A 26,162-nucleotide genomic window follows, 5' to 3' on the forward strand; every position below is an offset into this window, starting at 1 on the left:
GTGAGGAAATTGGTCAGAGTTCACTTTGAGCACACTTCTTAAGGGGAACCACTGAAGGATGCATCTTGAGGGGAGTGATTTGGAAGAGAGCTGTAGCCACGGAGTCACCCTCACAGAGCAGGCTGATAGGAAGGAGTCACAGGGTGTAAGGACCATTGGGATAGTTCACTCCGATGGAGGCTCCACAAGACAGGATAAAACAGGGAGAGAAGGGCAGCTTCCCAGGGGCTGCAGCAACCTGCTGGCCAACCTGTGGAGCAGCATGGTGATGCTAAAAGACCAGAAAGATGCAGAGAGGGCCATGTGCAGCTCCATCCAAGGAGAAGAGCTTTCCCTGAAAGAAGGTTGTACAGACAGCATTCAAATTGCCTCTACATGTCTGAGAACCAGTGTCTTAGGTAGTTGGGGCTCTCCAGAGAGGTAGTCATGTCTCTTTGAGATATGCTTAATATGGAAAATAAGCTCCAACTGTGTGGGTGGTCACCTGGCACCATTGGTACTGAAGTTGATGGTTGCATTGAGTTTCTATGCCTCGAAACCTCAGGATCCTTTTGAGGATCAGCAGAAGGCCTCTGTGGCAGCCCACTCAGCAGGCCAACATTGCATCAAGCGTGTAACTGATGTATTGCTCCAGAGGACGAGCAACTTCATTAAGTTCACCATTGATGAGGACAGCCAAGCCGAAAGAGCAAGAGGCTTTGGAGTGAGTTTTGGATTCCCTTAAGAGCAAGGGGCAATTGATTGCACCCATTTATGCATCAAGGCACTTGCAGAAGAACCAGGAACATTCTTCAACTGGAAGGAATTTCACTCCATAAATGTGTAGATCATGTGTGGCCACCACCTGAGGATCCTGCAGATGTGTGTGAAGTCATGATGCTTATACCTGCAGGCACTCCCAAGTGCCATAGCTGTTTGCACCACCAGTGCAACTGGATGGTTGCCTACTTGGAGGCAAGGGCTATCCATTAAAGAGGTGGCTCATGCTGCTGGTTAGGCATCACCGCTGATGTGGAAGAATAATACAACACGAGCCATGCTTCCACCAGGGCAATTGTTGAGAGGACCATAGTCTTCTAAATATGAGATTCTGATGCCTGGACCTGTAGTTATGCCCCAGCTCGAATCTCCCTGATCGTTGCTGTTCGCAGTGCGCTGCACAGCTTGGCTCTGGGAGAAGAACTGGCAGATGAGGACATTGTTCATTATCAAGTATTCTCAGATGAGGAATCCAACAATGAATTGGATCAGGAACATCAGGATGCAGCCCAACAAGCCACACCACATGAGGGGCTGCAGAGAGTGGTGCCAAGGAGACTTGTATTTCTCTGATAATGAGGCCATTCACTTAAACACCTGGGTGCCATATTTTGTTTGTCAGCCCTGAGGGGACCCGTAACACCATATTGGCCAGCGTGTGCATACCCAATGAAGTAAAGTACCTGAGCTGGCGGAAGGTGTGGAGTGAGGATAGAGTGGTTCCCCCTCTGTGGTCCCCTCCTCTTCGTCAAAGATTAATGCCAGCTCCATGGGACTGGTGGCTGCTGGGGCCAATGGCTGATCTGTTGAAGAGAGCACAAGGACAAGTACCACTCAACACTGCATATTACAAGTGTATAAATATCGCTACACCTTGGAAAGAGAAGTTGATGCTTGTCACAGAAGTGTTCGTCTCCAGCAATTGCCACAGACCCAGCCATCTCTTTCCCTAGCTGTCCCGTACATACTCCATCACCCCTCAGGGTCAATAATTATTCACTGGGATGCTCACAATCTCAAGCCCTAACTCCATCCTCTCCTTATCCAACTGATCTGCCATCCACTTGAGTGGCTAAATCCAGGATGCCTTCCCCCATTTTGCCAGGACTGTCAGATTTGTCACTCCTCCGCTGGCCCTCATCCTCTCACACATGTTGTGGGCCCTTTTCTCCTGCAAAGACAACGGAATGCTGAGTTCCATATGCGGAGGGATCAACTTCAGTTCCCAGAAGCACTGGTGCTTTTCCATTTCGCATACTGCCAAGTTGCACAACCCATGCCCTTTATCATTTCCAACCCCCATGTCCCTGTACCCCACCCCACCCGTCCAAAAGCCTTGCAGGATGCTGAGGATCTTGAGTTGTAATTGCAGAAATAGGGGACCCATTCATCCATTCTCTCAGTCATCCCCTCCCAAGCACAACACATGCATACCCTACCATAGGTATGCGCCCACTTTGACATTGAGGATCCTCACTAACCCTAGCAGCATGGAGAAGGTCGTTCAGCCTTCCTGGCACTGTAGCCAGGTCCTACAAGTGACCCCAGGGCTGCTGACCTCCTCTGCCACCTCTTTCCTGGCTTGCTTGGTGAGGCAGGGATGTCTCATTATCCAATTCCACAGGAAGAGACCCTGTCAGCATTCAGTTACAGCCTGAATGAAGGCATGCAGGGAATCATCATTGAACAGTGGGGTCACCCATGCCCAAGCCATTGCTCCAGGTACAACTGGCAAAAAAGGCTTACCAAGGGTTGAAGAAGTGGAGGCAGTCAACAGTCATAGTGAGCGCCTCAGGAGGATTTGGGCTGTCAAGGATGGCAGTGACCCTCTATCTGCAGCAGTTACTCACTCAGTACCACCTGCAATGCTCGCTGCACCCCAGACGCTACCCCTCTGTTGGACTGCTGCACAGCGCTGGCAGACATGCCTGTTGGCAGTTCTGCCCTAGCCAGTGCCTGCCCTATTTGCTGCCTTACTTCATCACTGGGCCTCCAATTTGCCAGCAGTCACGCCATTTGGTTGTTAATTGTTTAATCATGGGAGATCATGAGACTGGACGGGAACAGGCACGCCACCTCTGCTTCTGCCGACATCAGCAACCTGCCGAGCACAGAAATTCCCCCCCCACCCCAGTGCTTCAGAACATATTTAACAACTTGTGTCCGATGATATCATGTAATTGGTCTTTGTCTTTAAGTTGCTGACAGACATGATATGCACTTTCCAATATTTCATTTTAATTTCAGGTCTTTAGAACGTGCAGTTTCTTTTATTTTACTTCCAATTTATTTATGGACATAGTATTAAAGGTGAGATTATATCAAAATGAATATTAGTCATCTCAGAGTCTTTTTTTAAAAAAAAATGATTTACTTCCAGTGAAGTACAGAGAAGTCCCTCAATAGCTGGAATAATGGGCATGACATTTGGATCTTTAGTACTGCTGGAGATGGTACAATAGGACACAGAAGTCCTCCAAGTTGCAGCACCTCCAGCCTCTTCTAGTGTGGCCCACTTGGCATGGCATCCTGGGCAGGGCGTTGCATGGGCATCCCCTACATGCACCAGAAGCTACCAACTGATGTTGTTGAAACATCCAACAGCTGTGCAAGGTGATTTGAGGCACTATTTAGAAACTTGGATCATGCAGATCCATCTGATTTATTCACTTGTCGCACACTAGAGAGTGTACACTCAGCTGTAAGAGGGACCTAGCAATAATGTTATTTAATGGGCTAGGCAAACAACTTGCAAGTACAGGAATGTAGAATAGCTTCTGCTATTGCAAAGTCTCTGGAAGTACTGCGGGGTGTTTTTGGAGGTGTTATATCTGGGCTTGGCAGGGAATATTGCTGTATCCTTGCTGGGAGGGCTGAAGATTTGTTAATTTGTGCACACAAAGACTGCAACAAGTATGGGGTTTGCAGTTTTAGTGCCACTGGGTTTGCAACATGACAGGGAGAAAGAGCAGAGGTTGCAGAGAGGCCAAGCTCCACACCACACCCTCTGTTATGTTGGAACCAGACTCCTCCATGCTCCTTGACAGTGGCAGGAAGCTGTCTGGCAGGTCAGCCAATGCAGCCAGCATCTTGTTGTGCATCCTCATGAGTGATACATCGGCCCATCAAGGTACTCACCTGAATCCCCTGTGGCTGAACTTAATTGCAACCTCCCTCTCTTCTGAGCTGGCACAAACACTGTCCTTGGCCAGGTTGCAGCTTATTCATGCCCAGTGACTCACCATGTGCTGATCCCACTCTGTACTAACCTATAAGGTATTTGCAATGCCTGTATCTGAGCTGCCGCATGCAGGTGCTGAATCAAGTGATAGGGCACCTTCATCAGTGCTGTGCTGTTGCTCTCTTTCTTCTTCTTTGGCTGCTGTGGTTGGGCAGGTGAAAGTTCCTGGGTTTCTGAATGGAAGAGATCAGGAAATGGAAGGTTGGGGTAGAAATCAAAAGATTCAAGATCACATCACCAGCAGCTTACTCACCATGCTGGATAGCAGGACAAAGGTGAGCCAGGAGTTGAAAAGGAGCATAAGGGAGTAACATACCATCATCCTCGAGATACCGGATGCCATGGGCTTTGCCCCAGCCACTCCAGTGATGCAGAGAACCATCTCCTCTTTAGGGCTCCTGCCTTGCTGATCTTCCTCTTATTGTGTACAGCATTGCCCTGCAAGACAGAGGGTGGTTGTGTGTCATTGTACGATGCACCTGCCATAGCTGAATAGCTGGAGAGATATGGGGGAAGCAAGAGCTGGGTGTGGGGCTAGTGTAAAATAAACAGAGAAAATACTGGCAACAGTAGGTTTTGCAGCATTTGTGAAGGGAGAAGTCAGGTTGGCTGGTTGTCAAATTTTCTGGGCCCGCCCATGACAATTCCCACCGTGGGTGGGACTGAAAATTCCCGGCCAATGTTTCAGATTGATGACCTTTCACCTGAAGTAATTGACCACCCACATGAGGTCATTGAACTTCTTGTGGTATTGCTGTCAGGTCTTTGGGGCCAGGTTCTAGGCATTTACCTCGCTGGACATCTGTTCTCATTCCCTTCTGAACATATCCATTGAAGTCCTCCTGGCCTCCTGCAGAAAAACGACATCTGTTCTCCTATCCACCTCTAACACTAAGGCCTCCAACCCTGCATCTGTGAACTTAGAAACTTTCTCCCTGCCCTGGTGCTCCATTTGTGCAGTTCCTACCTGTATCCAATATCAATACAGGCAGACAACAGCAGCTCTCTTTCACTGTGTGCACATTCCCAGTAAGAAGGGCAGGCTTCCTAAAGCAGACATGCTGAACCACATGATAAACATACCGGGTCAAGAGGATATAGGAATGAATAAAGTCAGGGTGTTCATTGCTGCAAGAGAATAAATAAAGTTATAGGACTGGAGCCTAAACTGAAGGTTAAACATACAGTGAGAGGAAATCATGTTAAAAATGAGTTAAAATGGTTGGACAGCAATGTATACAGTGCCAATAATAAAACAGGGTAGCTGGAGGCAATCATGCATTGGGAGAAAGTAGACATAGTAGAGGTTACTGAGACATGGCTTCAGAAAAATCAGGACTGGGAATTAAACATTGCAGGGTGTAGCATATTCAGAAAGCATAGAGAAGGAAAACAAGGAGGTGAGTAGCTATATTTATTCAGGAAAACAATGGCAGTAGAAAAAAAGGACACAGCTATCAGCATAGAATTCATATGGATGGAAGTAAGTGTACAAACCATCTAATCATGGAAAGGAGGTGGAGCAAGAAATATGCAGACAAATTAGGGGATTGGGTAAGAAACAGAATAATAATCATGAGGGATTTCAACTACTCTGATATTAATTGAACAGAAGAGGTAGGCAAAGGGGATAAGTGAATGGAGTTCCTGCAATGTGTACATGATCCCTTTCTAACTCAACATGTAAAAAGCCCAACAAGGGAAGATTCACTATTGGGTCAAGTAATGGGGAATGAATCAGAGCAGGAAAGAGAAATAAAAGTTGGGGCAAATCTAGGCAATAGTGGTCATAACACACCTAACCTTAACCCACACTCTAACCCTATCCCTAACCTTCCCCCATTGATAAGGATCAATGGTGGGATCCTGGAAAATGTGGACCATTTTCCATCACCTAGAAGCTTTCTCTCAACAAAGGCAAACATAGATGATGAAATTCATCTTTGCCTCCAATGTGCTAGCTCAGCTTTCAGTTGACTGTAGGAAGAGATTATTTGAGGACCAGGACATCAAATCCGAGACCAAGGTCATGGTTTACTGGGCAGCGGTGATCCCCGCTTTCCGATATGCTTCGGAGAATTGAACAATCTACAGCAGGCACCGTAAAACACTGGAGAAGTACTACCAACTGTGTATGCACAAGTGCTTCCAAATCATTTGAGAAAAAAGTCAGTCCAAGAGCAGCATCCTCTCCCAAGCTAACGTGCCCAGCGTCAAGGCACTAATTACTCAAAACCAGCTCCGCTGGGTGGGACACGTCATCCGTATGCCAGACATCAGACTCCTGTAGCAACTGTTTTACTCAGAACACCCAGGAGGACAGTAGAAATGCTTCAGGGATGTCCACAAAGCTTCCGGGAAGAGGTCGAACATCCCCACAGACTCATGGGAGTCCCTGGCTTGTGAACAACTAGAATGGAGAAGGTTCATTCGAGGAGGCACCAAACACATCGAGAGGCTTCATTAGGAACATGGAGGCGAAGTCGAGGCATCGGAGAGAGCACACAAACCTCCAAACAACTCATCTACCCAACCCTTCAAGCACCACTTACCTCACGTAACAGAGTCTGCAGATAACGCATTGGACTTAACAGCCAGCTTGGAACCCATCAAAACTGAGTGGAAGCAAGTGATCCTCAATCCAGAGGGGCTGCCTAAGAAGAAGATAACATAATATGCTTTAAGATGATGATAGAGAATGACATATATATGACAGAAGCCAAGTTAATGCATTGGTGAGAAGCTGATTTTGAGGGGCTATGAATAGAAGTTGGGAAAATAAAATGGGCAACAATATTGGCAAACAATGTAAAACAGCAGTCGGAAACATTTAAAATAGTGTTCAACAGAGTACGGAAAAATATACTCTGCGAAAAGGAAAGAACAAACTAAACACTAGTGGGACTCAAATAAAGACATAAAGAAACAACTGAAGGTTAGGAAAGAGGCATGCTTAAGTAGATGGACAGCAGAGGAATGCTTGATAAGAGATAATATGAAGAAATTAGGAGAGATGTCAAAAAAACAAATAGGAAGGCAAAGAGTAACCATGAAATTAAATTATCAAGGAACATAAAACAAAATAGTAAAATATTTTACAAGCACATCCATTAAAAAAGGAAAGCTGTGATGGGAATAGGATCATTAAGAGATAGACAGGATAACACTACAGATAATGATAGGTAGATGACAGAAATATTTAATAAATATTTTGCTCCAGTATTTACCAGGGAGTTAGATCAGGTAGATCGGACATTGAGTAATGAGATAACTGTATTTAATTAAAAAAGGGGGATGCATTGAATAAATTAAACAAACTCAAAGAGGATAAAACCCCGATCCAGTTGGATTGCATCCGTGCATTTAAAAAAAAATCTAGGGATGAGAGAGCAGAGGCATTACTACCGATATTTAATAACTCGTTAGAAAAAGATGTTTTGCCAGAAGACTGGTAGATAGCTCATGTAATTCCTATATTTAAGAAGGATGGGGGTGGGGAAGAACATGTCCGGGGAATTATAGACCAGTCATCTTAACATCAGAGGTGGGAATAATAATTAAATCCTTACTAGAAGAGCATCAAGAAATGAGTAATATAATAACGAATGATCAGCATGGAGTTCAACAGGGAAAATCTTGCTTGTCGACATTATTGAATTTTTTGAGAGGATAACCAAGAGAACAGACAATGGTAATGCAATAGATGTAATTTATCCAGATTTTCAAAAGGCTTTTGGTAAGTTGCCACATAATGGACTAAGTAATAAGGTCAAAGAATGTGGAGTCAGTGGACAAGTGGCAGAGTGGATTGCTACCTGGCTTCAATACAGAAAGCAGAGAATAACAGTAAAGGTTAGTTATTCAGAGTGACGGAAGTTGGGAAGTGGTGTCCCACAAGGATTAGTGCTGGGACAAAATAAAAACAGAAAATGCTGGAAAAAAACTTAGCAGGTTAGACAGCATCTATGTACTGAAAGATTTCCAGCATCCACAGTATGCTGCTTTTCAATCAGTGCTGGAACTATGGCTGGTCACAGTTTGCATTAATGATTTGGACTTTGGAATCAAAAACACAATTTCTAAATTTATGGATAACACCTAATTTGAGAGGATAGTCAATACTGAGAAGGACCGCAGCAAATTACAAGAGGGCATCAATAAACTTGTGTAGTGGACAAATAATTGGCAAGTTAAATTCAACACAGGTAAATGTGAAGGAGTATATTTTGATGTGAAGAACAGGGAGGTCACTTAAAACTTGGAAGGCGCAAGTCTAGATGGGGCAGAGGATAAAGGAATCTCGGAGTACAAATAATTAACCACTACAAGTTGCACCACAGGTTAGCAAGGCCACAAACAAAGTAAACCAAGTAGACTTTGTTTCCAGAGGGATAGAATTGAAAAATAGTGAAGTTATGCTAAATCTGTATTGAACCTTGGAAAGGCCACACTTAGAGAACTATATGGAGTTCCATATTATAAAAAAGTATGTAGAGGTACTGGAGAGGGTGCAGAGAATATTTATAATGATGATACCAGAAATGTGTGGGTTACATATCAGGAAAGGATTGGCAGGCTGGGTCTCTTTTCTCATGAAAAATATGGGGTGTGACCAAATAGAGGTCTTTAAAATTACAAAATAGCAGAGGAGATTTACCAGGATGTTGCCTGGGTAGGAGAGTTTTAGTTGTGAGGGGAGGTTGGATAGACTGAAGCAGAGCAGATTGAGGGGGGACACGATTGAGGTGTATAAAATTATGAGGGGCATAGATAGGGTAGACAGGAAGGAATTTTTACCCTTGGTGGAGGGATCAATAACCAGGAGGCATAGATTTAAGGGAAGGGGCTGGAGGTTTAGAGGGGACATGAGGAAGAGTTTTTTCACCCAGAGGGTGGTGGGAATCTGGAACTCACTGCCTGAAAGGGTGATAGAGGCAGAAACCCTCATAACATTTAAGAAGTATTTGGATGTGCATTTGCGATGCCATGGCATACAAGGCTATGGGCCTAGTGCTGGAAAATGGGATGAGAATAATTAGGTACTTTTTTGACTGGCACATACTTGAAGGGCCAAAGGGCCTTTTTCTGTGCTGTAGACCTCTATGACTATGGATATAGATACAATATTTCCTCTTGTAGGGAAGAGCAGAACCAGAGGATATCAATGTAAGATAGTCATAAAAATTCTAATAGGGAATTCAGAAGAAACTTCTTTCTCAAAGGAGTGGTAAGAATGCAGGACTTGCTATCACAGAAAGTGGTTGAAGTGAATAGTCTAAATGCATTTAAGGGGAAGTGAGACAATCATTTTTGGGAGAAGGGAATAAATGGTTACAATGGTAATTAGATGAGAAAAGATGAGAGGAGGCTCAGGTGGAGCATAAACACCTGAATGGATTGGTTGGGCTGAATTACCTGTCTCTGAGCTGTTTATCCTATGTAATCCTATCAGCAAATTCAGTTTAGCCCCAGGCTAAGCGCTCAGGCAGCCAGCACTGCAGGTTACAATCATGTAAATGAGGAGTCAGCACGAAATTGGCATGCTGCCTACCTCCCAGGTAACTGGTGAAGGCAGGTTGCAAATCATGGTTCCTGTGCCCAAAGGATGGTGCAGGCCAATTTTTAGCTCAATAGCTTCTTTTAATATCGATGTCAAATTAGAGAGCTTAAACAACCCTCTTCTCAACGCACTCATGAACACACATACACGAATAAGTGTTTATTTATTTGCAACTGTTCATTTGGTATTTGTTGTGAGGAAACAGCAGCAAATGTTTACTTTGAGCATCATAAGTGGGAATTGAAGTGGTGGAAGGGGGTTGATAAGTAGAAGCTGATAAAGGCCTATGCTTTTATAGTGAGGTCGAGAGGAGCAATCCAGCTCCTCCTAGCTCCAATATTATTAACCAACTCGCCTAAGTGGAGGCCTTTAAGGGCTGCCTGATGGACTGCATGCGGAGCTGATGCTTTTCCTGAATGCAGGCATTAGTGGCGCTGGCTACCTCAAGGTGAACAAATATGGCATTATATATCTTATTTGCATATGCAAATTGTTTAGCACATTGCTGGGATTGCCCCACCCCTATTCAATGCCCTTTACTCAACTGCACCCACCTCCCCCCTCCCCGCCACCCACCCACCCACCCAATTTATTTAAATGGCCTCTAAAATTACTGGATGGAAAATCATGAAGGCAGACCCAAATTCCCGATATGCGCAGCTAATATATAAGGCCCTGTGGCTGATCTGATAAAGATGAATATTTACGACAAAATAATTCTCCTTCCAAAATGATGCCATCGATTACAGTTGTTTTCAACAACATACTAACTTGCTAAACTCTCATTCATGCAACCTAACTAAAATAACTTGCACACCTTTCCAAAACAAAGCCTGCACAAACATCGATTCTAGTGCCACTATAATTTTATTGTCAACCCATACACTGGCAGATTTAGTGATTAAAAAGCACTGCTAGCAAGCATGTGAAATATGAACTTTTAACCCTTTTGGGTGCTTCCCAAATGCCAGGAGTGCATAATGTACTTTGCTGCTATGTGGAACCTAGGAATATAGGAACAGGAATAAACCATTCAGACCCTTGAGCTTGTTCTGTCATTCATTAGATCATGGATGACCTATAGCTCAACTTCATGTCCTCACCTTTGATCCATACCCCTTGATACCTAATCAATATCTGTTGAAAATTCACCCACCATCCACAACATGTTGAGATGCAAAGGTCCAGATTTTTATTACCTTTTGCTTGAAGACGTGCCTTCTCATTTTACACCTGAATGGTCTAACTCTAATTTTAAGATTATACTCCCTTATTCTTCCAGCAGAGGAGCTCATTTCTCTGTATGTGCACAATAGAATCCCTTTATCATTTAAAAAATCTTAATTCTATTACTCCTCAACCGTCCAAATTTAAGGGAACACAAATCAGGTTTATCCAAGCTGTACTCATAACATAACTCTTTAAGCCCTGGCATCATTCTGGTGAAATTTTCCTGTATCCCATCCAAGGCCATTATATCCTCCATGAGGTGGGTGACCCTTAAAATCCCCTCTGAAATCAAGCCACCAGTTGTAACAAATCGCTACAAAGTCACAAAAAAGGAATGAAACCAGACGGACCACCCGGCATCGACCTAGGGACCAGAAAGGACAACAGCAATCTCAGCCCCGTCGACCCTGCAAAGTCCTCCTTACTTACAGCTGGGGGCTAGTGCCAAAATTGGGAGAGCTGTCTCACAGCCTAGTCAAGCAACAGCCTGACATAGTCATCCTCACGTAATCATACCTTACAGATAATGTCCCAGACACCACCTTCACCATCCCTGGGTATGTCCTGTCCCACCGGCAGGACAGGCCCAGCAAAGGTGGCTGCACAGTGGTATAGTCGGGAGGGAGATGCCCTGGGCGTCCTCAACATTGACTCTGGACCCCATGAATCTCATGGCATCAGGTCAAACATGGGCAAGGAAACCTCATGCTGATACCACGTACCGCCCTCCTTCAGCTGATGAATCAGTTCTCCTCGATGTTGAACACCACCTGGAGGAAGCACTGAGGGTGGCAAGGGTGCAGAATATACTCTGGGTGGGGGGCTTCAATGTCCATCACCAAGAGTGGCTCGGTAGCACCACTACTGACTGAGCTGGCCAAGTCCTAAATGACATAGCTCCTAGACTAGGTCTGCGGCAGGTGGTGAGGGAACCAACAAGAGGGAAAAACATACTTGACCTCATCTTCACCAACCTGCAGGCCGCAAATACATCAGTCGACAACAGTAGAAGCAGGAGTGACCACTGCACAATCATTGTGGAGACAAAGTCCTGCTTTCATATTGAGGATACCCTCCATCGTGTTGTGTGGCACTTCCAGTGTGCTAAATGGGATAGATTTTGAACAATTCTAGCAACTGAAGACTGGGCATCCATGGGGCGCTGTGGGCCATCAGCAGCTGCAGAATTGTATACAGCCACAATCTGTAACCTCATGACCAGCATATCCCCAACTCTACCATTACCATCAAGCCAGGGGATCAACCTTGGTTCAATGAAGAGTGCAGGAGGGCATGCCAGGGGCAGCACCAGGCATACATAAAAATGAGGTGTCAACTTGGTGAAGCTATAACTCAGGACCACTTGCATGCCAAACAGCATAAGCAGCAAATGATAGACAGGGCTAAGCGATCCCACAACCAAAGAATCAGATCCAAGCTCTACAGTCCTGCCACATCCAGTCATGAATGGTGGTGGACAATTAAACAGCTCATTGGAGGAGGAGGCTCCACAAATATCCCCATCCTCAATGATGGAGGAACCCAGCACAGCAGTGCAAAAGATAAGGCTGAAGCATTTGCAACAATCTTCAGCCAGATGTGCGGAGTGGACGATCCATCTCGGCCTCCTCCGGAGGTCCCCTGCATCACAGATGCCAGTCTTCATCCAATGCGATTCACTCCACATGATATTAAGAAACAGCTGAAGGCACTGGATACTGCAAAGGCCCTGACAATATTCCGGCAATAGTGCTGAAGACTTGTGATCCAGAACTTGCTGTGCCCCTAGCCAAGCTGTTCCAGTACAGCTACAACACTGGCATCTACCCAGCTATGTGGTAAATTGCCCAGGTATGTCCTGTGGACAAAAAGCAGGACAAATCCAACCCGTCCAATTACCACCCCATAGCCTACTCTCCGACATCAGTGAAGTAATGAAAGGGGTCATCAACAATGCTATCAAGCGACACTTCCTTAGCCATAAGTTGCTCAGTGATGCCCGGTTTGAGTTCCGACAGGGCCACTCAGCTCCTGGCCTCATTACATGGTTCAAACATGGACAAAAGAGCTGAACTCCTGAGGTGAGGTGAGATTGATTGCTGTTGACATCAAGGCAGCATTTGACTGAGTGTGGTATCAAGGAGTCCTAGCAAAACTGGAGTCAATGGGAATCAGGGGGAATACTCTCCACTGGTTGGAGTCATACCTGTCACAAAGGAAGATGGTTGTGGTTGTTGGAGTCAGTCATCTCAGCTCCAGGACATCACCGCAGGACTTCCTCAGGGTTGTGTCATCGGCACAACCATCTTCAGCTGCTTCATCAATGACCTTCCTTCCAACATAAGGTCAGAAGTAGGGATGTTCACTGATGATTGCATGATGTTCAGCATCATTTGCGACTGCTCAGATACTGAAGTAGTCCATGTCCAAATGCAGCAAGACCTAGACAATATCCAGATTTGGGCTGACAAGTGGCAAGTAACATTCGCGCCACACAAGTGTCAGGCAATGACCATCTCTAAGAAGAGAGAATCCAACCATCACCCCTTGACATTCAATGGCATTATCATCACTGAATCCCCCACCATCAACGTCCTGGGGGTTACCATTGACCAGAAACTAAACTGGACTAGCCATATAAATACTATGGCTACAAGAGCTGGTCAGAGGTTAGGAATCATGGGATGAGTAACCCACCTCCTGACTCCCCAAAGCCTGTCCACCATCTACAAGGCACAAGTCATGAGTGTGATGGAATACTCCCCACTTACCTGGATGAGTGCAGCTCCCACAACACTCAAGAAGCTTGACACCATCCAGGAGAAAGCAGCCCGCTTGGTTGGTATCACATCCACAAACATCCACTCCCTCCACCACCGACACACAGTAGCAGCAGTATGCACCATCTACAAGATGCATTTCAGGAATTCACCAAGGCTCCTTCGAAATCATCTTCCAAATCTATGACCCCTGCCATCTAGAAGGACACGGGCAATGGATAAATGGGAACACCACCACCTGGAAGTTCCCTTCCAAGTCATTTATCATCCTGGCTTGGAAATATATCACTGTTTCTTCTCTGGGCCAAAATCCTGGAATTCCCTTCCTAACAGTACTGTGGGTGTATCTACACCATATGGACTGCAGTGGTTCAAGAAGGCAGCTCACCACCACCTTCTCAAGGGCAACTAGGGATGGGCAATAAATGCTGGCCCAGTAGCGATGCCCACATTCCATAAATGAATAAAAAAAAGGAAAAGAAAAAGGTGCAGTACAACTGTACAACTGAAGCATCACTTCCCCACAAGACCCCCACTCACCAACGCCCCCCCCACCCTTTTGTATTCTAAAACCCTTGAGATAAAATCCAACACACCATTGGCCTAAAAGAACTAAATACTGCAGATGCTGGAAATCTGAAATAAAAGCAGAAGATTCTGCAAATACTCATCAGGTTGGACACCATCTTTGGAAAGAGCAACAAAAGTAAATGTTTCAGATCAGTGATCTTTTATCAGAACTGCCTTTGGCCTTTTTGATCAACTTGCGTATGGTCGTTGGATTTTAATGAGTTGCATAGCCACCCAAGTCCATTTCATCCCCACAGTTCCTAGCCTCCCACTATTAAAATGAGCTTCTTAGCACTGAGATGGCCCTTCTCTCATGGCAACTAATTTCTGAGATGGACTTGCTGTAGGCTGCACCTCTTATACTGTTGTATGGAATACCTGCTCCTTTTTCCTTTCTGCAGTCATGTGCTGATATCCTGAGAGATAGCACCATCATCTAAGCACCTTCCTTTTAATATCACTTGTACGGGCAATTACTCAGGATGACTGTGGATCTACAGGAAAGCAGGCCTAATAGTTTGTGGTGATTGTATGTAGCGGGCATACTGAGCACAATGTACTATCAGAGAGTCTCACTTGACCCCTCTTGCTTTGTCTGACCTGCTAAAGGTCATTACATTTTTTTCCAGCATTGACCAACCATTCTACGCATGGTCGCGTTAGCACTCACCACCCTGACCACTTCGTCCCTCTATTCCTGAGCATTTCTCTTTCAAGATCAGCATCAAGTATGCTCCAATGAAGGCTCCCCTTCTCAGTCTAACTTCTTGAAGCAGTACTTCAACAATACATTTGCAAATCAGTGGAATTTGTACTCTCTAGCAGATAATTCCAACAGTGGTTTCCCGATTTGCCACCGGAAAAGTCAGCAGGGAAAGAATCCCTGTCAGCACCAGCTCTCTGCAGCCGTTTATCATCAATGGGGCGTTAATCGGCTCAGGGCGAGACTTGAGCCCCCATCTGGGGAGCAAGTGCCACCTTAGAGAGCTGCCAGCCAATCGGACAGCTGGGACCTGTTGCATGTTCACTTGGTTGAATGCAGCCACTTGCAGGGGAGTGTAGAGAAGTCTGGGCGAGCAGACTCTTCAGAACTGGGTCTTCACAGGCAGCAGCAGGACATCAATGGGTCATGCACTGAGAGTTTCTTCATACTGGGCCAACTTTCACAGGGGCAAAAGGCTATTAGCCAGCAATCACATCAGCAATGACGGTAAGTACTCACAGGTCAAAGGTCAGCCAACAATTCCATGCTCTAGATGAGTTCCTTAGAATACTTCCTCCAATTCATGTGGCACCAAGATGGTGGCGCCTGGTGTTTTATCGGAAATGAGAGGGGAAGGACCTGTCTCTGTGCCCTTCAATGCTTCCGCTGCCGATTGCACCTCCATTCTGCAGCAGGAGTCGATAGGCTCAACTCCAGCCAATCCCCACCTCCCTGCCATGAAAATAGCATTAGCGGGTGCTGCTGGTCAGGAGGTGGGATCTGAACCTTGGAAAATCTCCTGGCTCCAAAATCCCACCTCCAAGATGAAAATCCATCCCTATGGATCTAAAGATTGTGGTAGACAAAGATTCATGGCTATAGGGAGACAACAGCAAATACTTGCATTTATTTAGCGCCTTTATGTTGTAAAACATCCCAAGGTACTTCACAGGAGCGTTAGCAGACAAAATCTGACCCCAAACTACGTCAGGAAATATACAATCATAGACTGGCATCTTACAGGACAGCAGTGGCTTGTCCTGCACCAGAAAGTCGGGGGCAACCAATCATGGAAACCCTGACTGAATTTTACATTGATCAAGCTGTTAATTGTCTGCAGTCATGCCACCAACCCTTGAAGAGAGGATGTCCTGCCTCCAAGATCTGCTGGCCAATCGGATTTGTCGGCAACTTATACTTTAAACCACAAAGCAGAACATTCCTCTTTTTCTTTTAGCACAACCAAAAACGCACTTCACAGGTATACTTTACACTGCTTTAAGTAGCCATTCAATTCTCCTGGAACCAGTCCAAGGTGATTCTTAGCTCTCGAGGGTTGACTTCTGTTCTTTTCCTTTCTCAGTTTAGAAACTTATAATATCAGAGCTGTCTTTCCCTGCCATCCTGAGATTTCTCCTCCAGCACAAGGTAGGTGAATCTTCCAGCCTCATTTAACTCCTCATATATTCAGTTTTTTTAGTCTGAGCATGAGCTCCCACCTGCGTTCCTGCATGGTGAACCATAGCGTTTTGCTGCCTATAGCTGCTGCCCCTCTCCTGGCATGCTAACCTTGTCTGTGAATTCAAAGGGATAGACTTACCCCTCTCAAAGCCCATCTCCAGGGCAACATAAATAACATGGGCCTTGTATGCAGGCAGAAATGCTGATTAGCTATCCTTGAGACTCCAGCTCTCTTTTATCTTGTATTTAAATTGGAATTTAAAGCACAACTGTTTAGAGTCCAGCATTTTCAACATTTTTCTGGAATTTTGGAGACTCAGGTCTGAATTCTCGTAAAGCTAAAATGGTGCCAGAGCCCAGGATCTGCAAGTCCCACCCCTATATCTGGCACCCACCATTTTCACTGGGAGTAGGAGTGGGGGCAAAACAGGGGCAGGATGTAATTCACATATCTGCAGTTCATGGAGGCAGCGGCACATTTAGATGTGCAGCTGCCTTCAAACAGACTCAATTCTGGTCATCCAGTTTTCTGAAACACAACTCATGGGCTTTATGAATTTAATTGGAAGGTCTAATCCTGCCAGAGTTATTTGGAGATGTAAGGTACCCTTTTGCAGAGGTCAGATACTCCTTTGGGTGAGGTCAGGTACCCTTTCAGAGAGGTCAGGTACCCCTTTGGGATTATTAGAAGTAAACATGAGTGTGCTTAAAAAGTGGGTAAGGTCTGTGGAACTGACAAGTTGTCAATTCATTTAAATCCCCAGTTCTTTAAATTTTGGGGAAAAAAACGGCCTGCAGTTGAAAAAATCTTGGATTTTAGATGGAGATGTGAAAAAATTTCTTCTCTCAGAATGTCAAAAATCCTTGGAATTCTTTACCACAGAAAGCAATAGTGGCTGAGTTAATGAATATATTCAAGGCTGAGTATGCAAGAGAATCGCTTGCCTCTTTTCTTACCCCGTCAACTCATTCGCTTGAGGCATTCTATGTATTGAGACCAATTGTCTGTGGTTACAAAATGAGCAATTCCCCCAAACTGTGGCATTTTGAGAGGGGATAGCTTCTTCAATTCTAATGGAGCTTGCTACTTCCAATCGCTGGGCGAGGCACAGTGCCAATTTCTTTTTAACTTGATTTCTTCTGTTCAATCCTGTTTTATCCTCATCGCCAGTTTGTTGTACTATTAGTAATAGAGTTGATCTGCAGACAACTTTCTAAGTGGAAATATTAAGTTTATTTGCAATATATTCAGCAGCAACTACACACGTGCTATCAACTGCAACTCTATCTCTACACTGACCGCTGAGGTAGCCCACGCTACTCTCCTATTGGTTATGACAGATCACGGACAGAATTTTCCCGTTGATGTGCAGGGGCGGGCCCCACATGTCCATGTGTAAAATGAGGCAGGGTGACGTCGGGCGAGTGTCCTGACATCACCACATGCCATCGTGATATTGCGCTGGGCCATTAATTAACGGGCCACTTAAGGCCCTTGATTCACCAACTGATGCCGATTTTTTGGCGCCCATGCAATCTTCAGGCAGGCAGGAATAAATCTCATCCACAGGCGGAATAAGAGGGCTCACTGGGGTCGCGAGTGTGCTCCCTTGAGTATTGATTTTTCAAAATTTTTGAAACTTGCCTGTGTGATCTGCAATACTTCAAAACACATACCAGCTGCTTTGTCTGGACTCACAACCTTCAGGTCAGCACTATGCAGTGAGGAATCTTTTTTTGGGCCTGCAGGTGTCAGGAAGCCTTCCCTTAGCCTGGGAATGGGAGTGAACTCTCCACTGGAGGCACCTCCTCTGAGGAGGAAGGGAGGGCTAGAAGGGGGAGGAGGCCAGGGGTGCACATTCAGCTCCCAGAGGAACCACTTTTGGGAGGACAGGCACAGGCACAAGGGACGCAGGGCCAAAAGGTAGTCCAAGGCGGAAGGGGCCGCAGAAGATGCCATTATCTTGCTGCCAGGGTATACAGGTGGCGAAGCAGCTACCTCGATATGTCTGAGGTGCAGTGCCGAAGGAGGCTCCGTCTCTCAAGGGAGACAGTCAACAATATCTGTCAGATGATTGGGCCTGAGATCTCCCCTAACTGTGTGGGTGGATACCCCATGCCAGCGGCTCTGAAGGTCACAGCTGCCCTCCACTTCTATGCCTCTGCCTCCTTCCAGGGCTCGGTGGGTGATCTTTGTGGTGTCTCCCAATCGGCTGTCCACACTTGTGTCAAGCAGGTTACAGACGCTCTGTTTAAGCATGCATTGACCTTCATTCACTTCCATTGGGACCAGGCAAGCCAGACAGAATGAGCCAGAGGCTTCGCGGCCATTGCTGGCTTCCCCTGTGTCCAGGGTGCTATAGACTGCACACATGTGGCCATCAAGGCACCAGCAGGTGAGCTCGGTGCCTTCGTCAACAGGAAGAGCTTCCACTCCATGAACGTGCAGATAGTGTGTGATCACAGGATGCCGATTCTGCAAATCTGTGCAAGGTACCCAGACAGTTCCCACGATGCCTACATTCTCAGACACCCCCAGGTGCCGGGGCTCTTCAGTGCTCCAGCCCGGCTGGATGGATGGCTGCTGGGTGACAAGGGCTATCCCCTCAGAAGGTGGCTCATGACGCCTCTCCGCCATCCAAGAACAGACGCTGAGCAGCGGTACAATAGGAGCCACGGCTCCACAAGGGCTGTGGTGGAGAGAACCATCGGTCTTCTCAAGATGCACTTCCGATGCCTGGACCGCTCAGGGGCGCACTCCAGTACCCCCAAGATGGTGCCTCGGTGATAGTGGTTGCATGCTGTGCTCTGCACAATCTTGCTCTGGAAAGGGGGGACGCAGTGGACGATGAAGACATCGACGCAGTGGCTGTGGCTGCACACGATGAATCCAGCAGTGAGTCCGAGGATGAGCACATACAGGGAAATGCTGAGGGGGTAGACCCTGACCCGAGCATACTCCAGGGAGGCAGGGACACCCAGGAGGCTTTAATCCAATGAACCTTCAGCTAGCCCAACACATATGGACCACCAGAACAAGCCTGGGCTGTAGGCACCATAATCTATGCCTAAGTGCCAAATCTTCCAGGTTAGGAACAATATCTAAGGGTCTTGTTAATAAAGCTGAATGTCCCACAAAGCACACCTAACATTTTTGGAAACCATCCACATGCAGAAGAAAAGAGGCAACCTCAGGAATGGTCACATGTCTGAATTTAATATCACAAGCAAAGAAATTTAATGAAACAAAATGACAAGGGTGTTCCAATTCAAAGCAAATTATAAGGACCTCATCTCGAGCCAACACAAAAGCACCAGTGATAAACCCGTGGTGTGCCTAAGATGCCTTATGTTTACGTTTCTGGGTGCTACGTCTTGGTGCTGCCCCCTCGCTGGGAGTGACATCTGAGACAGCCTGCTGACTCTGCTGTCCTGTTGGCCTCGATGACCTTGGCGGTCGCCCTCTGGCCCGTGGAGCCTGTTCTGGCCCCGCCTGGGAGAGAGCTGCCAGTTCCACAGCTGGCATCTCCCCAGTCGCCACAGCCTCACTGGATGCTACGGTCACTGGGAGAGGGGTGGAGGAGCTGCTACCCTCAACTGGAGTGCCCTGAGAGGAGCCCACAGAGACGATAGGCAGCTGCTGCACCGATATAAGGTCGCTTCGGACCTCCCTTCTCACTGTGGATGGATGGGCACTGAGCTGGGAAACTTGGTGCCCACACCATCTCCCACACTGGCACTGACCAGCTGAGGTCAATGCCAATGTGAGGGCTTGCTGGTCCGAGCACATCCCCAGGAAGCCTTGATGGGTCTCCTGGAGGAGTCTCTCCATGAGAGTTGCCACTCTCTCCATGGAGGACGCATGGTGCTCAGACATGAGGCTCATTGCTTCGGCGATCATCCGTATGGACTCCTCCACCACGGAGTCCAAGCCAACCATAGCCTCATGTATCTCCCCCAGATGCCACACCCGGCCGCATTTCCTGCACCTGCTGCGTTGCGGTTGACTCCAGAGGCACATCATCAGGCACCGACTGAGCATGTGCCTAGTCCCCTGCAGTCCTATGACTGCTGGCGGCATGGGCACTCTCTGTCGCCGCCAGCTCCTCCAGCGACTGTGAAGTGCCCTCACCGCTATGCCCCGGGACACTAGCCAATGTTCTAACTCCCACCAAGGTGCTGGTATATGCGCTGGTGCCTGCCTAGCAGAGATGGCGTGACACTGGTGAGACCTCAAGGCCCTCAGGTGTGAGAGGGGGCCTCTGCTGCTCCTCCTCCCGGCCCTGCTCCGCTGGTGCTGAAAGGAAGAACAAGGACATTGGATCAGTTAACGTGAAGACAATGACAATGTGTATCCCTGTCCCCCGGGTCATCCTTCCATAAGCAATGGTCAAGCCATGTTGCAAAATTAAATCACTGAACATTCAGCACTGCTATGGCTGTTGGGAGAACAATGCTGACCTCACTGTTGGGCAAACATACCTGGCTGTGGCACCCCAGCCTCACCGACACCAGTGGGTGCATTGCGCCTCTCCAAATACAGGGCTTCCTGCTCAGACCGGCTGAGAATGGCTAGCTGCGCCTGGCCACTGCCAGTCCTTGTATGATCTGCAGCATTATGAACATTTGACTCCTGAAAATGAGAGAAGAGCATTGATTTGTGCAAATTGTACATGGACTCTCTTTGCGCACAGCCCACCCCAACCAGAGTGGGACATATCAGGGCTCCACAACCTCCTCTCCCCGCTGCTGCTGAACACTCACACAAAGATGCTAGGCCTTCTCCACACCCCCCACCCCACCTTGGCCAAATGCTGCCTACATCACATTAGGCACCACACGGTATATCCTTCCATAGCAAGTAGGCACAAGCACGTGGAGCGCAGAGCGCAGCAGATGGTTCGTTGCCACGCCACCTTGAAGCTCCCCTCCCAGTAGGTGATCACCCTGACTTGGACATGTTCTGGAGTTCAAACACATCGCCAAGGTGCAGCTCCTGCAGGTTGCCCCCAAAACAGTCACGTGGGTCGCAGTGTACCACATGCTGTGGGCACAGAACCCATCTCTTCACCACCCTCTCAGGCTGACATTGGCATGAGCAATATCTGCTGGCCCACCCAGCAAAGGACACATGCAGTCAATGATTCAATGCAGTCACTACACTCGGACTTGGGGGGGGGTGGGGGAAAAGCCGACCTGCTGGGTTAAGTGACCAATGCCAACATTCTCCTCACCCTTCCAGAGCGCAACAAGCTGCTGAAGTGCTTGCGACACTGGATCCAGGTGTGCCACACCACATCGCGAGACCTCACCGCCTCCGTCACCTCCTCCCAGGCACATTTCGTCATGTGTGGGGGCCTCCTCCTCTTGTCCTGGGGAACCAGCACCTCCTGCCATGCTGCCACCTCCTTGAGAAGGGCAGCAAGGCAGTCGTTGGAAAAATGAGGGGCACACTAGCCCTGCGCCCTACCCTCTGGCCTGGCCTGCCCCAATGGCCTCCCCTCTGGACTTGCATAACCTCCATTGTCCCTCTGGAGAGCCCTTCACCCAGTTATTGCGAGCAGCCTTTCCAAGGCTGCCAGGCCTTCCTTTATACAGGCCGCTGGGTCGCCAGTGGACCCAGTGGGCTGAGCGCGTCCGCTGCTGCCCGCCCACTCCCGCTATGCACGGGAATCACGAAGCACGCTGGGCGGGCCTTAATTGGCCTGCCTGCGTAAAATGGCGGCTTGGATCCAATCATGAGGGGCAATCAGGTCCGCACTTGCCCATGCCCGTGCCCACTCCCGCTCCACCCACCCACCATCCAGAAAATTCTGAGCATGTGATCGTTCCTAACAAGTATTATTCTTAAAGATACATTACCCACTAAAGAAAACCATAAATACTACAGTCAGCCTACATTTGATGGGATAAATGGACTAATTCTGTGCTGTAACTTCTATAAGGTATGGAACATTCAGTAGGGTCCAATAATTTTTTTCTTATTCCTTTACAGGATGCGGTCTTCGCTGGCTGGGTCAGCATTTGTTGCCCATCTCTAGTTGCCCTTGAGAAGGTGGTGGTGAGCTGCCTTCTTGAACCGCTGCAGTCCATATGGTGTAGGTACACCCACAGTGCTGTTAGAAAAGGAGTTCCAGAATTTTAACCCAGCGACAGTGAAGGAATGGCGATATATTTCCAAGTCAGGATGATAAGTGACTTGGAGGTGAACTTCCAGTTGGTGATATTCCCATCTATCTGCTGCCCTTGTCCTTCTAGATGGTAGTGGCCATGGGTTTGGAAGGTGCTGTCTAAGGGCCCTTGATGAATTCCTGCAGTGCACCTTGTAGATGGTACACACTGCTGCTACTGTGCATCGGTGGTGGAGGGAGTGAATGTTTGTGGATGTGGTGCCAATCAAGTGGTCTGCTTTGTCCTGGCTGGTATCAAGCTTCTTGAGTGTTGTGGGAGCCACACCCATCCAGGTAAGTGGGGAGTATTCCATCACACTCCTGATTTATGCCTTGTAGTTGGTGGACAGGCTTTGGGGAGTCAGGAGGTGAGTTACTCATCACAGGATTCCTAGCCTCTGACCTGCTCTTGTAGCTACAGTATTTATATGGCTAGTCCAGTTCAGTTTCTGGTCAATGGTAACCCCCAGGATGTTGACAGTGGGGATTCAGTGATGGTAATGCCATTGAACATCAAGGGGCGAAGGTTAGATTATTTCTTGTTGGAAATGGTCACTGCCTGGCACTTGTGTGGCACAAATGTTACTTGCCACTTGTCTGCCCAAGCCTGGATATTGTCCAGGTCTTGCTGCATTTGGGCATGGACTGCTTCAGTATCTGAGGAGTTGCAAATGGTGTTGAACATTGTGCACTCATCAGTGAACATCCCTACTCCTGACCATATGATGGAAGGAAGGTCATTGATGAAGCAGCTGAAGATGGTTGGGCTGAGGAGACTACCATGAGGAACTCCTGCAGTGATGTCCTGGAGCTGAGATGACTGATCTCCAACAAGCAGAAACATCTTCCTTTGTGCTAGCTATGACTATTTCTACTGTTCATACGGACTCGAAACGTTGACTCTGTCTTTCCACGGATGCTGTTGGACCTGCTGAATATTTCCAGCATTTTCTGTTTTTGTTTCAGATTTCCAGCATCTCCAGAATTTTGCTTTTATATATGACTATTTCTGTGTCTGAACTCCCAAAATACGCTTCTGACAGACAAATTCATAAATTATCTTTAAAACATCTTTAGAATATTTTAACTAAAATTTTGATCTAAGATGGATATTCCTTCACTCCAGAGAGTTCAATCTCATTGATGTGACATGAAAGCACAGGTGACCTGCAGAGTAGAGAAACCCAAACTCTGGCCTCTTAAACAGATAAAGAGGCAGCGTTAGGAATGTTGGATGTACTTAAAAAGTTAAATTATCAGGATTGGAAGGGAAGCATCCAAGAATACTAAGGAAATTAAAGGTCAAAATTGTGGAGGCATTGTACATGATCTTCCAATCCTCCTTAGCTGCAGGAGTGGTTCCAGAGGTCTGGAGAATTGTAAATGTTACATCCTTGGTCAAAAAAGGGTGTAAGGATAAATGCAGCAAATACAGGCCAGCCAGTTTAACTAAGGTGGTGGTTTTAGAAACAATAATTTGGGACAAAGTCAGTTGGGTCAATTGGACACGCATCAATTAATTAAGGAAAGCCATTACGGATTTATTAAATAGCAAATAGTGTTTAACTAACTTGGTTGAGTTTCTGATGAGAAAACAGAGGGTTGATGAGGGTAATACAGTCAATATGGTGTACTTTGACTTCTAAAAGGCATTTGATAAAGCTCCCATAGAATAAGCTTGCCAGCATATTGAAGTCTAGGTAATAAAAGGGACAGTGGTAGCATGGATATGAAGTTAGCTAAGAGACAGGGAACAGAGAGCAGTGGTGAAGATTTTTGGATTGCAAGAAGGTATGCAGTATATTCCCCAGGAGTTGGTATTAAGCCCACTGCTTTTCTTGATCTATTTAATACTTTTCTTATTCTTTTTTAACGAACTAGCTTTGGGTGTAGAGGGCACAATTTCAAAATTTGCAGATGTCACAAAACTTGGAAGTATTGTGAACTGGGAGAAGAATAATGATAGACTTCAAGAGGATATAGGCAGACTAGTGGAATGGGCAGACGCACGACAGATGAAATTCAATGCTGAGAAGTGCAAAGTGATAAACTTGGTAGGAAGAATGAGGAGAGGCAATACAAAATAAAGGGTGCAATTCTAAACTTGGTGCAGGAGCAGAGAGACCTGGGTATATGTGCATAAATTGTCGAAGGTGGTAGGGCAAGTTAAGAATGTTGCTAAAAAGCATGTGGGATTCTGGGCTTCATAAATGGAGGAATAGAGTACAAAAGCAACAAAATAATGATAAACCTTCATGAACACTGATTCAGCCTCAACTGGAGAATTCTGGGCAACGAACTTTAGGAAGGATGTGAAGGCCTTAGAGAGGATGCAGAGAAGGTTTACAAGAGTTCTTCCAGTGATGAGGGACTTCAGTTGCATGGCTAGACTGGAGAAGCTGGGGATGTTTTCCTTTGAGAAGAGAAGGCTGGGAAATTTGAAAGAGGTTTTCAAAATCATGAAGGGTCTGGACAGAATAGGTAGAAAGAAATTGTTGCCTTTGATGGAAACATCAAAAACCAGAGGTCACCAATTTAGGGTGTTTGGCCGAAGAATCGATGGTTTCATGGGGAAAAACGATTTTAGGTTAGGATCTGGAATGCAGTGCCTGAGAATTGTGGTGGAGGAAGATTTAATTATGGCTTTCAAAAGGAAATTGCATAAACACATGCAGAGAAAAGAACTTCAGGGCTAAGGGGAAAGGGAGGGGGTGTGGGACTAAGTGAGTTGTGCTTGCAGAGAACTGCAATGGGCTGAATGGTCTCCTTCCGTGCTTTTACTATTCTATGATTATGTGTACTAATGGAAACATGTTATTAATTGATTTTACATTCCGGATGGATAGTGTGTGACCTGCAAATTTCCACACATTGATGTCTAACTTTCATGTTTCAATGAATTTGGCACCAAGGTGAAACTGCAAAATCACATGCATTTACATATCTCTTGTAGTTATAGGCAATCAACATCACTGTCAGAAGCCAGCTCGCTATCTGACCCAACCCATAGCTATCCTCAGACAGATTCGGATATTGTCTCATTCCCCAATCAAATGGCCAGCAGATTTCTAGTCTCAGCAGCGTCATTGGGAGTGGTGACCTCTGCTGGGACTGCAGCCAGTCGCCAACAACGATCATTGCAGGTGCCAGATTAGAAGGTGAGTGTGGGGGTTAGTTATACTGAGGCCAGGCTGGCAGGTCCCAGTGAAGGGGATGGGTTGCAAGGATTGGGATGGCATGGGGGGCTGGCAACATGCAGGGGCAGGTAATACCTTGTGGAGGCCTCCATTGGACACAGGGTTTTTGAACAAGAGAGTCACCCCCAGCTTCCACCAAGGCTGCCAAAGTTCACCCTGGTGCCCTCGCCATGTGGCATGGGACCCCATCCACCATGGTAAAATAACAGCAGCAATTAATCAATTAATTGGCCACTTAAGTGCCTCAATTGGTTCAAGGGCAGGCCTCCCCATGCCATCTGATCTTACGACATCCTCTGCCTTCCAGCCTGTTCCCAGGAAGGGGGCGGGGTGGTGCGTGGGCAAGATTGCAAAATGCTGCACCATATTATTCTCTGTTTCTGATTCCTAGACGAGTGAATAGCAAGGTGGTATTTGAGGTGGTTCACATTAAGCTTCTGGTAACATGTGAGTCAATCGAAGCTGTGCAGTTGAAAATTTATTTTAGTCTC

Source organism: Cetorhinus maximus, chromosome 7, assembly GCF_964194155.1.
Source record: "Cetorhinus maximus chromosome 7, sCetMax3.hap1.1, whole genome shotgun sequence".
In the NCBI taxonomy this organism is placed as follows: Eukaryota; Metazoa; Chordata; class Chondrichthyes; order Lamniformes; family Cetorhinidae; genus Cetorhinus; species Cetorhinus maximus.